At 33.6% G+C, this 17,956-nt stretch overlaps 1 protein-coding gene and 1 long non-coding RNA gene across 6 annotated transcripts in view; one reads left to right on the top strand and one right to left on the bottom strand.

Moving 5' to 3' along the window:
• Nucleotides 1–17,956, bottom strand: part of PDE1A (phosphodiesterase 1A) — a 294,241-nt gene that overhangs the window by 194,548 nt on the left and 81,737 nt on the right. The gene's annotated exons all lie outside the window — the stretch shown is intronic.
• LOC120596835 (uncharacterized) lies at nt 198–14,089 on the top strand. The gene is made up of 3 exons (XR_005651238.1): nt 198–421; nt 5,487–5,491; nt 14,078–14,089. It is a non-coding gene; the product is annotated as an uncharacterized LOC120596835 (long non-coding RNA).

The raw sequence follows: 17,956 nt of genomic DNA on the forward strand, positions 1-17,956 counted from the left end.
GATTATTTCAGGAATGTGCTGAATGATCAATAGTAAGGCAGATCTGTGGTTATCACTTCAAGAGCATTCTCATAAAGAGAAAATTCTCAAAATCTAACATGAAGTATAAGACAAGACTCCATTTCCTGGACAGAAGAGAAACCGGACATGGTAGCCTAGAGGCAGGGATGTCATAAGGACAAGGATTGAGGGTGGGATTTGTGTACAGGCCAGGGTTCTCCTTATTACTAATGAAAGGGGAATAAGACAAAAGCCAAAGTCCTGTGGACTAGGACACCATGTAATGACAAGGAGGTATCACTGAGGCTTGGCAGTTTCATACAGTTACCTGTGGTTGTCAGTGAAGAAGACTAGGAGGAAAAAGGCATCACAGGAGTCTGGCTGATTTACTTGGATCATGCATCCTGAGTTTAAGACTTTAGTATCAAACACTTCATTGTAGCATTAATAGAAAGGGAGCAATTACTATCCAACCTGCTTTTTTGGGATAAGCTTCAGGGTGCGGTTACTGATGTGGTTACTGTTATGAAAGCAATTTCCAATTTTAATAAAATGGTAGAAGTAAAACCAAATGGCAATGGGTTGTTAAAGAAAAAGGAAAGAAGAGGGCAAAAAACCCAACAGTGTAAATTACTTCCTCCACAATCTATTAGTAAAGCCACACTCCTTGTCTGAGAACTTGAACAAACTTAATCATTTGGTCATGGTGGAATTATCAACACAAATTCCAAGGGCAGTTCAAAACCGTGGTAGAACTTGATTTTAACACCTTAAGCATCCAGATGAAACAAATAAGAAGGATATTTCATAGATTTTCTTTAAAGTGAAAACCCAAATTTCTCATAGAGTCACAAACCTCTAGTAATGTAAGAAAGCTCTTCATCTGAGAAACATAGAAGGAAAAGAATGAAGAAAGATAAAGGATGGTACCTGGTGAGTAGCAAAGTTGAAAACTGGGTAGATATTTTTTTCACACGAGCTTGTTTGAAGGCAGAAAAGAAGTTGAGGGAGAAACTGAGCTTAAAAATACGTGTAAGAGCTAATATTTGAGAAAAAAATAAGATAAGAAAGCAAGAGGAAATATTAATAGCATAAGGAAAAAAACTGGATTTTCACTTAATGACTACATTGAATTATCAATCATGTTAAATTGCTTAAACTGTCTAGACAGATGTGATAAATACAAAAGGACAAAAACTAATAAATGTAATGGGTCTTCCACCTTAATCAGTCAATCATTCAATCAATAAATATTTACTAAGTAGTTGGGAAATGATGGAGGAGAAATATTAAATATAATATAAATGTGTTCAAAACTTTTAAATTTAATTAGGTACACAAATCCACATAAAAGATTAGTGAACAGTTTATTATCACATATATTTAATATTACTTTTCTATGTGATGTTTCAAAATTTGTATGTACATTTATTAATGCAATGAATTGAAATAGACAACTTTCAAAGATTGATATGATAGGCTCTATGATAAAGATCATCAGGAATACCTGGATATCTATGTGAAAAACATAAACATTATCCCGTACCTCATGTCATATACAAAAAAATAACTCAATGAATCAAAGACTTACATATAAATGACAAAATTATAAAGCTTACAGAAGAAAACAAACAAAAAAAAATTTCTATGACCTTAGTATAGGCAAAAATTTCTTGGGACACAAAAAGCACTAACTATAAAAGAAAATTTGATAAAAATAAACCAGTAAAATCAAACTTTTGTTCTTCAAAAGAGACTATTAAAAATACCATTAAGGAAATAAAAAAGCAAGTCACAACCTAAACAAAAATATTCATCAGACATATATCTGACAAAAGACATATGTAAAGACCTCTTACAAATTCATAATAAACAGAAAATAACTCAATTTAAATGAACAAAATATTAAATTGAACACTTCATAAAAGAAGATATAGATATACAAAGAGTCAATAAGCACATAAAAAGATGTTCAATGCTATTATAGTCATCAGGAAAATACAAATTAAATCTAATGAGTTGCCACTTTGAACCCACTAGAACAGGATAAAATTTTCTTATGAAGTGTTGATAAGAAGTGAAGCAAGCAGAACTCTCTGGTGTTCTGGTGAAAGTGAAAAATTGTATTACCACTTTGGAAATGAGTTGGGGAGTTTTTCACAAAATTAAACACATAAACTCTTTGTGACCCAGCAATTCTGCTCTTTGTTATTTATCCAAGAGAAATGAAAATATGTGACCACAAAAAAAATTTGTACAAGAACATTAATAGTAGCTTTATGCATAATATCCCCAAATAGAAATAACCCACATGTCCACAACAGGAAAATTTATGAACAAATTGTGGCATTTTTATACGATGAAATTCTACTCAGAAATTAAAAAGAAATCAAGTACTAATACAGAAAACAATGTGGATGAACCTCAAAAATATTATGTTGAGTTAAAATAGAATAGATAAAAGTACATAGCAAAGAGTACATAGTGAATGATTCCATTTATATGAAGTTCTAGACAAAGCAAAATAGAAATTAGAACAGAAGTTGCCTTTGGGTAATGGGGGGTGGCAGAATTGATTGGGCTATGAGAAAACTTTGGAGAGATAAAATATTCTATATTTTAATTGGAGTTGCAGTTACACATGTCAATAACTGTCAAATTTCAATGAACTAAATACTTATAATTTGTGCTTTACTATATATAAATTATGCCTCAATTAATAAAAAAGAACTGAAACTGGAACCAATGATTTCTAAGAGTCCCTTCCTATTCTAATATATTTGTCAATACTGTAATAATTTTCCAATTACTAACTTTGAGAAAAGTAATTATTGAAGAAACTCTATGTTCTACTTAGAGCTATTTGCACATTACTATTTTAAAAACTTAACATTATATAAGTCTATGAGTTTCAAGTTGCAACTAATGAGCTATTTAAATAAAATGGTACCATATGTGACTCAGATGTCTTTCCTTGTATTATTCAAAGGCTCTGAATCAACAAACCTTCTAATTTCATTTCTAATCAGAATTATACTACATTACTATGAAATTCCTGCATTATTTGTTACTACGACTCTTTACTGTGAAATACTTTTATTGTCTAATATTTTCATATTTTTAAAGATCCTTATTGAACTGGGTAGTCTCCTTTTCCAGTTGAGATGGTGAAGTAGGTAAATGCTGTGCTTGCCTCCTCTAACAACCACATCAAAATTATAACTAAACTACAGAAAAGTCATCATTGAGAATCACCTAAAATCTAGTTGACCAGACGTCCTACAACTAAGAATATATAGAAGAAGCCACTTCGACAGTGGTAGGAGGTGCAAAGACACAGAATAGGCTGGTCCTATGCCCACGTGTGGTAGTTAAAAAATGGGAGGAATATCTTGGCTGCAGATTTCTTCCCCTGGAGGGGTCCTAGCCCCACACCAAGCTCCCCAGCCCAGGGTTTCAGTGCTGAGAAAAGAAGGCCTCACAAAATCTGGTTGTGAAAATCAGCAGAGACTGTGGCTCAGTGAGAGGAGGACTGCAGGAGTCTCAGTCATTCCTCTTAAAGGGCCTGAACATGGACTGACTTGCTGATGGACTCACACACTCCGAGCTTTAGTGCTGGGGCAGCAGCTCAAAAGGTGCCAGGGACATACAGGGAGAAATTGAATTGACTGGCTTCAGGGACAGGGCTGAAGGGGCAGCTTTCTCTCAGACAGAAGTGCTGACAGAATCTATGGTTTCTTTATTGAGCCCTCCCTTGACTCAGCATGCAGACACAGACAGCTGCCATATCTGAGTCTCCATCAACCTGGCTAACACTGATCGCTGTGCCCTGGTGATTTCCTGAAATTCTGCCCCACCCAATTTGTGGACCCACCCAATTTGTGGACCTACTTCCAGTGGCTTCTCCATAGAAACAGCCTGTCTTGGCTCATGTTGTGAACTGTCCTAAAATCTCTCAAAGTTTCACAAAACATAAGCAAGCAGCATCTGGCCTCAGCATGCCCATATCTCTGCCTGAGCAGCCTCAAGCCTGGCACTAGTAGCAGGTGGCCTTAGTTCACAGCTTGACATTTCCAAGTACCTCCAAACCCTGCTTGGGTGGAAGCTATCTGCAAATTGCTTGGGGCTCATGATAGCTGGGTCCAGGAAGGGCACAAGCTGTGGCTGAACTGGACCTGCAGTGGGGCCCCTCTCAAAAGGCCCCAGGACAGGCACACCCAGTGGCTAGCTTCAGACTGAGGTGGAGCACCACCTAGGGCCGCATCTAAGGACGACATACCCAAAGAGTAGACTGGGCAGGCACCAGAGCTCTGCAAAAATTAATCCTGCGCTGTAAGGTCAGCCCCTGCACAATAGCTCCTCCACTGTAGTTACAACCAGTCCTCACAAACAATCATCCCGAGGGTCAATCTCTCCCACTGATGTGTTAACAGAAACCAAGGCTTAAATAAAACAGGAGGGTACACACAACCCATACAAGGCACACACCTGGAATATCCAGCTCAGGTGATAAGGAAGGCTGCTCTATTGGACCCCACAGACACTTACTACATAAGACCACTCTACTAAAACTGGGAGACAGAGCAGTCCTACCTAATACATAGAAACAAACACAGGGAGGCAGCCAAAATGGGGAGACAAAGAAACATGTCCCAGATGAAAGAACAGAACAAAGTTCCAGAAAAAGAACTAAACAAAATGGAGACAAGCAATCTACCAAATGCAGAATTCAAAATATGGTTATAAGAATGCTTGATGAACTTAGGGAAAGAGTAGATGAATTCAATGAGAATTTTAACACAAATAGAAAACATAAAAATGAAGACAGAAAACATAAAAAAAAAATCAAAAATCAATAATATAATAACTGACATGAAGAACAGCTTAGGAGGAATCAAAAGTAAATTAGATGGAGCAGAAGATCATATCAGTGATTTAGGAGATAAGGTAACAGAAAACACCCAATAAGAATAACAAGAAAAAATATCCAAAGAAATGAAGATAGTTTAAGGAGCCCCTGGGACAATATCAAGCATACCAATACTTGCATCATAGGGGTAACAGAAAGAGAAGAGAGAGAGCAAGGAATTAAAAACCTATTTGAAGAAATGATGATGGAAAACTTCCCTGACCTGGAGAAGGAAATAGACATACAAGCCTAGGAAGCACAGAGAGTCCCAAACAAGTTGAACCCGAAGAGGTCCACATCAAGACTATCATAATTAAAAGCCAAAGTTTAAAGACAAACAGAGAAGACAATAGCATCTAATTACCTACAATGGAGCCCCCATCAGATAATCAGTTGATTTCTCAACAGAAACTTTGCAGGCTAGAAGGATTGGCAAGAAATATTCAAAATGATGAAAAGCAAGGGCCTACAACCAAGATTACTCTACCTATCAAAGCTATCATTTAAAATTAGAATTGAAGGACAGATAAAGAGCTTCCCAGACAAGAAAAAGCTAAAGGAGTTCATCACCATCAAGGAAATGTTGGAGGAACGTCTTTGAGAAGAAGAAAAAAGAAAAAAAAGTCAAAAATATGAATAATAAAGTGGCAATAACTACATATCTATCATTTGAAATGGATTAGGTACTCTAATCAAAAGATTGGGTGGCAGAATGGATAAGAAAACAAGACCCTTATATATACTGCCTACAAAAACTCATTTCAGATAAAAAGATACACACAGACTGAAAGTAAAGGGATGGAAAAGATATTTCATCAAAATGGAAACAAAAAGCTGGGGTAGCAATACTTACCAGACAAAATTAACTTTAAAACAAAGGCTGTAACAAGAGACCAAGAAGGACCCAGTAATCCCACTTCTGGATTTTTATTTGAAGAAACTTAAAACACTACTTTGAAGGGACATATGAAATCATATGTTCACTGCAGCATTATTTACAATAGTCAAGATATGGAGGCAATCTGTGTCCATCAATGAATGAATAGATAAAGAAGAAGCAGTACATATATACAGTAGAATATTACTCAGCCATAAAAAATGAATAAAATCTTGCCATCTGCAACAACATTGCTGAACCTAGAGGGCATTATGCTGAATGGAGTAAGACAGGCAGAGAAAGATAAATGCCATATGATTTCACTTACATGTGGAATCTAAAGAACAAAATAAACAAACGAACAAAACAGAAACAAACTCATAGATACAAAGAATATTTTGATGGTTGCCAGATAGAAGGGGGATTCGAGGGGTGAAAAAGGGGGAGAGATTAAGAAGTACAAAATGGCAGTTGCAAAATGATCATGAAGATTCAAAGCATGGCATAAGGAATATAGTCAGTAATATTATAATAACTACATATGGTGTCAGATGGGTACTATATTTATTGGGGTGATCACTTTGTAAGTTATATAAATGTCTAATCACTATGTTGTATACATCAAACTAATATAATATTATACGCCAACTGTAATTAAAAATAAAAATATTTAAAAAAGAAAAGAAATATAAAACTAACAACAACAACAAAAACTGGGTAGTCTAATATAACATAGCATTTACTTAGACTTTCAACATGAACCAAAAGCCACATGCAACAAGGTGAAATTTATTTTTGACTAAACTTTTAAAATTAGTTTTTATGAATATTAAGCCATTGAAAATGAGAACAGAGAGGAAAATGTTTCATTTAAATCCCATTGGTAACTGCCTTCAAATATTACAATAAAAAAACTTCATTCTTTTTTAATAGTGTAAAGAACACTTTTTGAAACCTACTTAATCTTTGAGATAAATCTCACATCTACAGCAACACCAATTTGTCTTAATTATCTTCCACTTAGTGATCTAAGTTAAACATGGTGAATCTCAACACCCCTTCAAAAAAAAAGTCCCCTCCTTTTTAGAACTACTTAAATCTATGCTTTCAGCCAAATGACTTCACAAGATAGAATAATGACACAATTTTCTAAAATGGGTTTAATAAAGCAGTCATAAATATCCTGAAATGTCAAAAGCCAGATCTTCGATGCAATTCCTTCTCACTATCTCTTCCATCCTGGCACAAATACAGATGTTAGTCTTTTCCAAGTGAAACTGTATGAATATAAAGCTACTAAGAGAGATCATGAGAGCTCATGGCCCTTGCTGACATGAGTTCTACAGATCTTTCCTTCAAACTCAGAAACTACACAATCCCAGCTGTTCAAATCTCTGCCAAAAATAAGGGCTTGGAAGAGTTCCATCTGGCCGAGCTTTAACAGTACAAACAGGAATAAGCAATGCTCACAGGCAAGGATTTTGAAGGACTAAATAATCCTGCAAATGAAGGAAATAAAAATGCATCAGTCTGTGAAGGTTAAGTGGAAAGAAATGTATAGTAACATAATATGAAATTGGAGCTAAAGCATAAAGAATTAACAGGATTATTCTTACTTTGAGACAAAGAAGCCATGAATAATTTATGAAATATCTTTTATTTCCAAAAATGGGTATTTATCAGGATCGTTTTACTTGGTTTAAAGTATTAGGGTTGGATTCTCTCAGGATGAAGATCTTTTCTATTCTATTCAATCATCATGGTCCAGGGACTTAAATGGGCACTTTATTTTGCAGCAAATTATAGGCAAAGCTGGAATCCTAGACCACCATCTTTATGACATACTTCTAAGCATTTGCAGACAGGATCCACCCAAATCTTTTTTTTTCTTTCTTCACCTTTTCTCTTCCTACACTTCCTCCTTTATGCTCTTCACGCTAGTCCCTTGCTCCATCATACCTCTTTGCCTTTATTCATGTTTTTCCTGATTCCCTCTGCAACACCAATTTAACTAAGACTCAGCACCTCTTTTAAACTTTCCAAGTTTTCTTTCTCTCTTGCCCAAATAGAATAGATCATTCTCTCCACCATTCATGCCAATATGATATGTTCCCATTCATTTTGAGAACAATGGCATGTGTGCCAGTTTTATACCAAATAAAAACAAGTTATTTAAAAGCTTTTAAAACAGTACTTTAAAATAAGTCATTTTGAAAAAAATTGAAATTTACCTTCCAAATACCCTTATCTTTTTTCTTCTTAATTATCTATATTTAATAATCATGTATAGAGTTTTTCAATTGGGAAAATTATTTATTCATTTTTGGGATAATTATAAGTGATTGAGGGGAACTTAAAAAACTCAACTTACAAACTAATCAGAATCATAGTTATTGAATAAAGCAATGATAATACCACTGAATAAACCTCAGCAGGTCTAGGACCAGTTACATAAGTTGCACTGAAGAGCCCTTAAGAATGCACCAATATCCTAGAAGTGAAAAGTCAGACACAGAGCATGCTTCTGTGAGACTGAAAGATTTCACAGTCAAGATTACCAGCCAGGACAGGAATCATGGCTATGAGTCAAAACAGTGATTTCATGAAGTAGTAATGAACTCACAGCATTTAGGATCTAGAGGTGGCCATTATAGGAGTATAGGTCATCAAATCATATCATTGATGTGATTGTGATGGATTTTCTCTTTCTTCAAGAATCATGTGTAATTTTTGTTTTTGTTCTGTTTTTACCTTTTATATATTTTTAACTTTTAATTTAATTTTAATCATTGATAATCATTGTTTCTGGACCACATGTTTTGTTCACTAGTCTGTAGTCATTATTTATTTCTGTAACAATTATTTGCACTACTTCCACCTTGTATAATATTAAAGTGAGTTTTAACAATAATCGAATATACATGTCATAGGCAGAATTCTAAAAATAACCTGCAATGATCTTTATCCTTTTGTAACCACCTCTCCTTTGTAGAATCTATGAGTATAATGAAATATTCCTGCTGTGATTGTCATCTTATGTGGTAAGTTAACCTTAAGGTAGGGAGATCATCATAGGTGTTCAAAGCTAATCATAGAACTCCTTTAAAAGCAGAGGTTTCCTTGGATGGTGGCAGAAGAGGAAGGTAGAAGAAAAAGTCAGAGGGATTCAAAGCAAGACAAAGATTTGATTTGCGATTGAAAAATGGAAGGACCACGTGCAAGGCAGAGCACCCCCAGAAGCTGAAGCATGGCTCCTGGCTAACAGCCAGCAAGGAAATGGGAACTTCAGTCTCACAGCTGAGAACTAAATTCTGCCAACATTAGGAATGAACTTGGAAGCAGTCTTTCCCAGAGCCTCCAGATGAGAATCCAGCGTGGCTGACATCTTGATTTCACTCTTGTGATACTTTGTGCATAAAACTCAGCCAGTGTGCATGGCTTTCTGACCTATAGAACTTTGAGCTAAAAAGTGAATGTTGTTTTAAGCTACTGTTTGTGATAACTTGTTAATTAGCAAAAGAAAACTAATATAGCATCTAAATCCAAGAGACACAAGCTTAGTTTACTACCTAGATAAAAGAGCAAAATTTTAGCAATATTTTCTTTGGGGACAAAATATTTCAAAAACATTATTATTAATTTAGCATCTAGCTTTTTTGTTCTGGCACTCTCATAGAGTTCTAGCAGATTTAAATGGATATATCCTAAAATAGTAAATATAACATTTTGTAAAAGTTAATAATTAAACATCTGAAAATTAATATTTTGAGAAAAATATTTGTGAAAAAAATATTTAAAGGGATTATGTTGATAAATTCACAGTTTCCATAGCTTAATTACTGAAACTGATCATCAAGATAATTATTAACTACTTCTCACCATCAACATAAAATCCAGAAACAATATCCTTCTCATTCTGATCCCAAATCTTTCACTGCCTTATCTATAATGAATCTGCTTCTCAGATCCTCTCCATACTCTGAAAATTTCTTGAGGTTTTCTCACACTGTTTTTCTATTTTCCATACATCACTAGCTGGACTCCCTTTTCTTGCCCTCTGCCTATCCAATTCCTACCCATCTTGCCCCTAATCAGTTTTATTGAGGGAATAATTTACAATATAATTGTATATATTTAAAGTATACCACGTTATGATTTCATATACATATACATTGTACAGTGATTACGAAGATCAACATGATTAACATATCTATACCTCACATAGCTAATTGTGTGTGTGTGTGTGTGTGTGTGGTGAGAATGCTTAAGATCTACTCTCCTTAACTTTTAAGTAAACAATACCATATTATTAACTATAGTCACTATGCTGTATATGAGTTCCTTAGAACTTATTCTTCTTATAATTAAATATTTGTACACTTTCACCTATCTCCCTACTTCCCCTCTTCAACCACCACTACATTCTGTCTCCATGAAATTGTCTTTTTTTAAAAAAAATTCCACATATAAGTGATATCACATATAAGTGATACCATACAGTGTTTGTCATTCTCTGGCCTATTTCATTTAACATAATGCCCTCCAGTTTCATCCATATTGTCACAAATGGAAGAACTTTCTTCTTTCTAAGGCTGAATAATATTTCATTGTATGTATATGTATATCACATTTCCTTTATCCATTTATCAATCAAAGGACATTTAGGTTGTTTTCACATCTTAGTTATTATGAATAATGATGCATTGAACATGGGAGTGTAGCTATCACTTTAAAATATTGATTTCATTTTCTTTGGCTATATCTAGAAATGAGGTTATTAGATAATATGGTAATTCTATTTTTAATATTTTGAGGAACTACCATGAAATTTTTCATAATAGCTATACCAATTTACATCAACAGTATACAAGGGTTCCCTTTTCTCCACATAATTGCCAACATTTGTTATCTCTTGTCTTTTTAATATTAATCATCTTAACAGGTATGAAGTGACATCTCGTTATTGTTTTAATTTGTTTTTCCCTAATGATTAGTAATGTTGAGCAAATATCTAATGATGATTAGTGAAATACCTATTAGGTATTTGAATGGAACCACGAAAGATCCTGAAGAGCCAAAGAAATCTTGAAAAAAAGAATAAAGCAAAAGGCATCACACTTCCTTATTTCAAATTATATGACGAAGTTATAGTAATCAAAACAGTATGGTACTGGCATAAAAACATGTACATAGACCCCTGAAACAAAATGAAGAACCCAGAAATAAGCCACACATATATAGTCAACTGATCTTTGACAAGGGTGCCAAGAATACACAATGGTAAAACGATAGTTTTTCCAACAAACGGTGTTGGGAAACTGAATATCTACATGCACAAAAATGAAATTGAATCCTTATCTTACATCGCACACAAAAATCAACTCAAAATAGATTAAAGACTTAAATGTAAGATCTGAAATTGTAAAAATCTTAGAAGAAAATATAGGGATAAAATTCTTTGACGATCTTGGCAATGATTTATTGAATATGACACCAAAAGCACAGGTAACAGTAGAAAAAATAAATAATTGGAACTACATCAGAATAAAAAGCTTCTGCACAGCAACAGAAACAATCAACGAAATGGGAGAAAATATTTGCAAACCACATGTCTATGAGATTAATATTCAAAAGGATTAATATCCAAAAAGTATAAATAATTCAAACAACTCAACAGCCAAAAAGCAAATAATGCTATTTAAAAATGGGCAAAATACCTGAAGAAACATTTTCAGTCATCTTTCAAAACACAAAGTCCTTCTTGAAATTCCTCTCTTGCCCCCAAGATCTACTCCTTTTCTGAATTCCTAAGCATTTCTTCTCTGTGCTAGTATTTTGCCATCATATTTATTTCTGTATAAATGTCATCATGAACTATTAACTTACCTTTCTATATGGATTTTAGACTAATCAAGGGCAGAGATTATATTATAAATGTAAGAAATGATTAATATAACAATTTATTTGAATTTTTATAAAGAAATTTTTTAAATAATTAGAACTCATGTCTCATAAAATACAAAGGAGAAGTAAATTAAATCACATTTTAGCCATGACTGGATGAAAAAGAAAATATGCTGATTCAGTATTCTCTAAAAGTTTGTGGTCATTTGAAGAGTTTGTGTTTCTTTCCAGCATAATTTATGTGAACTTTTTAAATTTTTACTAGAAAAAACACATCTAAATTATTCTATTGAACTGAATCAAAAACATGATCATTGTAAGACACATTATTATTTTTATATCACTAAAAATAAACAAAAAATGCCATTTAAATTGTAACAGAATGGTTTCATTATACCTCTGCATGACACTGGAGGTCACATCAGCTTCTCATCATCACTTTGGCATATATTTCATCATTCCTGGTGACGTGGCAACTGCTCTTACCTCTAGTTGTATTAACTGAGGAGTGAAAAGCAATGTTTGTGCATATAAGAATAAAATTGCAAGGTTTTACCTACTTCTGAGTATCTCCCTTTTGAGTTCTCCTCAAGTACTTGTTACTGCTTTGCAAGAAAATAGGTAATTAAGGTCACTTATCCCATAATAAATATTTGCTGCAATGTCAATTATTGGACCCAGTGCTCTATTTCCACTCCTTTCTCCATAAACAATTACCTTTCATTTCAATGGCATCTCTAGTATGATATTTTTTAGGATATTTTGAGGGGCAGTGAACTCAACATATTTAGTCACAATAATGTACCTAACATGACTGAGATAATGACAAGAGGAACAAAGATGACAAAGTTTACAAATGGTCTGGCAATTATGTCATATAAAATTTCTTATTTTTGTAGGTCAAAAACAGTCGAATGTAGACAATTTCATTTTGTCTAAAGTAATATAATTGCTATCTCTTCAAAAGGGATTATAAGACACCATTTATAAAGACGTAACATGATTTCAGAGGCATTGCAATGTGAGGGGAAAATGTGTGAATCAAAAAAAAATAATATTTTTCAATAAACTTTTTCAGAATGAAAGCAATATATAATTTAGTAAATTCTTAGAGTCAATTTAAGACATAAGGGAAAATTTCTGGGATAAGAAACCAAATTAGGAGAGCAGTTTCGCTGAATGTTTCAGAGATCTGTCTGAGAAAAAAACTGCCCTCCATCAATTGCATCAATATTTCAGGGTTTTGTGGGGTTTTTTTGTCTTTTTTTCATCACTCTGTATCACATGATGTCTAGTATTGGGGTCACATATATAACGAGTCTTAACTCTCCTACTGAATGGTAAATTTTTTAAGATCAGGGATGAGTTTAGGTCTTTTTGTTATCTCCTTCCCCAGCTAGCAGGCCAACAGAAACTAGGACCAGATACTTTGAAACCATGGTACCTTGAACAGAAAAGATGATCAGTACCTACTTGATTGAATGCATGAATGACAGGAAAATGTCAAAACTATATCTTAAAGATACAGTCTCTGCATTGAAGGTACTTACGATTTGTTTGGAGAGATGAAATTAACTAGCACAGACCAAAAAAATATATTCTAAATATAGTAAGATTTCAGAAAACAAAAGGCATTTTTTGTAAAGAGGTTTATATGAAAAATATGGGATTTCACTGAGCTCAGAAAGCAGTGACATGGTTTAGAGAGATGAAGCAAAAATGAAAGACAGTATGTATTTGACACTGAAAAAGTAAGAAAGACAAAGGGATACATCAATAAAAAACACTTGAGTTGGGCAAAGTCTGATAAAATTCCTATTCTACTCTTACAAAACAGTTTATATTTTAAATGTGCTGTCTTGAATTATGATCACTTAAAAGGAAGACATATTTAATATTCACCATTATTACTGGAAATGGACATATACATAAATTATAATACAAACTGCCAACCTTAACTATGCAACTCTGATCTCTTGTGCCACTTAACTCCTATTGACATGAAGACAGAGTTCAACATTGTCATAAGATGTGGATGTAGCACTACCAGATTTTGAATTTATGATACTTTTTTACTATAGTGACCCATGCTAAATCATTTACCAATGACTCTTTACCTCCTACTATTTTATTGAAAGCTCCTTGTGTATAGGTCAAGTTATTTTTCAGAGTTGAATTAAGATTCCTTATAAAAATATTATATTATTTTACTATCAGCATCCTGATTGAACTCTACACTTAAATGATTATGATAATTTATGACAGCTATAAACATCGAGCTTTATAAAATTTATGTCTCTCCACAACTTGACCTCAACCTAGTTTGTTGAACTTTTATCTAACAGTTTCAAACCAGAAACATGGGCATGGAGGATAAGGGAGACCAGAGGAAGAGCACAGATGAGGAGATTCAAGGTGAGGTGCTAAATAAAAGGTAAGAGTTAGCTATTTCTGGAAGGTATCATAGAAGATAGAATTAAGAGCATTGAAAGGTAGACAATCCCACAGGAATCAAAGACCAGTCTAGAAGTGGTCCAAAAAAAGTAACAAGGAAAGAACGGGAAATGAGGTAATAAAATCGAGTCTATTAGTTTTCAGAAACTGCATGAAGAGGCAGGCCAACAGAAACTAGGACCAGATACCTTGAAACCATGGCAGTATTGCCTTTGGGAAAACTTTTAAAGGTATGAACTGCTTCAAAGTCACTTCAACCCAGTAATTACAAGTGAGAATAGATCAATGTTATTGTCTCATCTGTGTATAAATTCTAATTAACTTTCAGGCTAAAATGCAAAGTGAAGGGTTAGAGATAAAGATAAAAAACTAACACTCCACTATGAAGTGTGACCCAGGAGGAACAGCAGCAGCATCACTAAAGAGCTCCTTGGCAATGCAGTATCTTACGTCACACCCAGACCTGCTGATTCAGAATCTGCATTTTAACAGGATCTCTTGGTGAGCTGCATGTACATAAAAATTTGGGAAACACTATGTAAGTCCAATTAAACTAATCTTTAAATTTAGTCCTAAGAGCCAACTCACCATCCCTGAAATAGTCTATGTGCTCAGTCTATTCTCTAAGCATACCCCCATATTATTATCCCCACTAAAAAGCCTGATCCCCTTTCTCTCAAACTATGTGGCTCCCACCCTCCTTCAGGTTGCAAATCATTTTCTACCTCTTTGTAAAGTCTTCTTTTACTCTTCCACTCAGTCACTGGTCCCTTACCCTTACTAAATTCACAGTATTCCATCAGAATCACTTATTGGCAGAGTCACCTACTAATTTGTGACACTTCCTGTCTTGATATTTTGTATTACTATTTGAGGATTTAGATATGTTTTCAACTAACTTTAAGAGATAGCATATGCATGCTTTTGAGAGTGGTTTCTTCACATAGTCCCTGGATTCTATGCAATTCATTTGTTAGACTATTATAATTAAAGCCTTTCTGAAGCCTGTAAATTTACATCTGTGAACACAAACTGTGCATTACAAAATATAAAATTGTACACAGTTCACAGACATCTTAGCTTAGTTAATATATAAAATACCAAAAGATCGGTCTCGATTTATAAAACCAAATTTTTTTATGTTCCATGTGAAATTGATTTGTAGCTAGAATCGTCTGAAAACTGAAACATTTAGTGTCCATCCATTCTGGTCTTAAAGCTCCTCTAATTTACTTTAATTTAGTATCTACTACATCTTTAAAAATTAAAGATTCAGGTTTATTCTTGGTATTATAAGAGCCTGGCAACTTAGTCCTTTACTACAGTAAATCAACACCATCTACATAATGTACTGAAGCTGGCAAACAATCAGGTATTAGAATACCCTACAAAACAATGCCGTGTACTATTAGCCTTTTCAAGTCCTCTTATAGATTTTATTTGAGTCCTACCACCTAAAATAATATGAGTAATAAATTAAGGAATTGAATAGTATTAAATATCTGACATATTTTCTAAATCTAAAAGATCATAAATCTAATCATATACTACAATTTCAAATACTATTCAGTTACTCAACTATCATTCTTATTTTTAGACATGCTATTATAATACTATTTAAACTTTTCATTTCATGACTTTCTACACAGTCAAAACTTGACATTAGCATTGTATAATGCTAATCTAATTAATTAAGGGAATTTAAATTTAAGGGAGAAAAATCAATGACTCATGTTCAGTTCAAATTCATAAAATGTAATCACCACAATTAACAGAGTATATAAATTACATGATTGAATCTAAAAAGAATGTGAGAAAATAAAGAGATAAAAGATATGACAATTAGATTCGTCTTTACCGGCGATTCTTGGAAGACACTCTCCCTCATATATTTTGTCTCTTAGGAAGGTAAATTCCTGAACCAGAAACTTCTGGACCAGCATCTAACTGAACCACTAAGGAAGTCACTCTGTGACTTTGACATCCACTGAGACAGGAATATAAAAACTTGAATTGTCACAGATTGTTTGAAGCTACAAATATCTCTTCAGTCCAGTGCAAATTATAATGCAATTTAAAATGATTTTTAAATTGTCAAACTAATCCGTTTTGGTTACAGAGTAACTTCTGTAGGTAGGAATAGCATTCTCTTGTCACTGATTTGTTTTGGTTCCTGGTTATCAACACACGTTAATTTTACTTTGTTTCCCATAATATTTTATAACACCATTTTGTACTTTGCTTACCGCTACCTTTTCTTTTAGATAAATTGCTAATTCCTCAAATAGTTTATAGTAATTATTAAATCAAGTACTCATAGTTGGAGAATAAAGATAGGGTAAGTATTCACTTTTGTTTTGGCCTCAGTTTCATCCTCTGACTTGAGGGGTCAAAGTGTAGTGACCTCTGTTCCCTTCCCCAGTGGTATGCTGGAGCCATCCCCTGCCAGCTCTAAGAGTTCATTGTGTTCATGTCTTCCTAACTCCAAGTCCATGATGGAAATATTTATATCATGGGAACCAGCTAATGTTACACATCAGGGTTTTTTAAATTTCTTTTCACAGAGGCAGTTTACCAATACACCACTACTTATAGCTTTATTTAAGAAAATAAATGAAGTCTCATCAATAGCAACTAGAAAGTAGTTTAAATTTCAGTTTGCCACATAACATAAGAAATTTAGGTTAGTGGGCAGGGACTGATAAAAGTCAAGAGAAAATAAATTGTTAGTCTCACAGTGTTTATAAATTGAAATAACAGAAGACTGGTTGTCAAGATCTAGATTTGGGCATAGGTCTCTACCGACTGCTGTTTTACTAATGGCACATCCTTACCCTATCCCCCAAATTACGTAAATAAAATAGTGGCAAAAAATGAGTACCATAATATTGTTCTTTCAGAGTTGCTACCTAACCAATTTGAAATTACTATTGCAATTACAATAAAACCACTCCCTTAACTTAATTATTTATTTAGTCAATAGAAATTTTGAAAAAGCACATATGGTAATTGAGGCTTGGTTTCAAAATAAAATCCAAATTCCTAGTTAAATTTTATCAACTGTATATAGCAACTTCTCAATCCAATGCTTTTTAGCTACAGACAGCATTTTTATCACAAATTTTTATCATAATAGAAAGTGTTTTGAATAGAAATGGAAGGTTGTACTGCACTATTCACTCACCATATAACTTATGTCTGCACTTACAGTCTTCAATCCAGAGTTATCTCATTGGTAATATGTGTAGAAATAATAATATGCTGCCCCCTCCTCCAGGATTCACGTCAGCTTTAAATTTAAAACAATACAAGAGGAATATTATGAACTACAGAAATACCCTAGGTAGTTAGGTTTATCTTTGCTGTCATGGCCAAAAGGAAAAATGTGAGAGGAGACTATTGTTTTTACCAAAACAAGAAAGCAATAAAAAGAGAGTCTACTATGGTTCAACAATATGCAAATGATAACAGACTGTATCACACAAAAATGGTATACACTTAGAGACAGTTAATACACTTCATAGTTATGTTGGGTGATGACATCGGTATGACTGAGAAGAGAGTTTTTAAAGTATATATATATTTAAATGTTACAGACCTTCCCTAGGATAAAACAAGGAATAAACAGGAAACTAAAGATATAAATGAATTTCTACTTTTCTGCTTCTTCTTGTTATTTCTATCAAAAGCTACAGTCACCAAATCTAGTGCCATAACATTTCTAAAGAATGAATATTGTCCTACAAATATTTTCTTCTCAAATGAAAAGGTTTATGGACCCATTTTAGGTCAAAGGATTTTTACCAAAAAAA

Source organism: Pteropus medius, unplaced genomic scaffold, assembly GCF_902729225.1.
Source record: "Pteropus medius unplaced genomic scaffold, Ma_sr-lr_union100, whole genome shotgun sequence".
NCBI lineage: Eukaryota > Metazoa > Chordata > Mammalia > Chiroptera > Pteropodidae > Pteropus > Pteropus medius.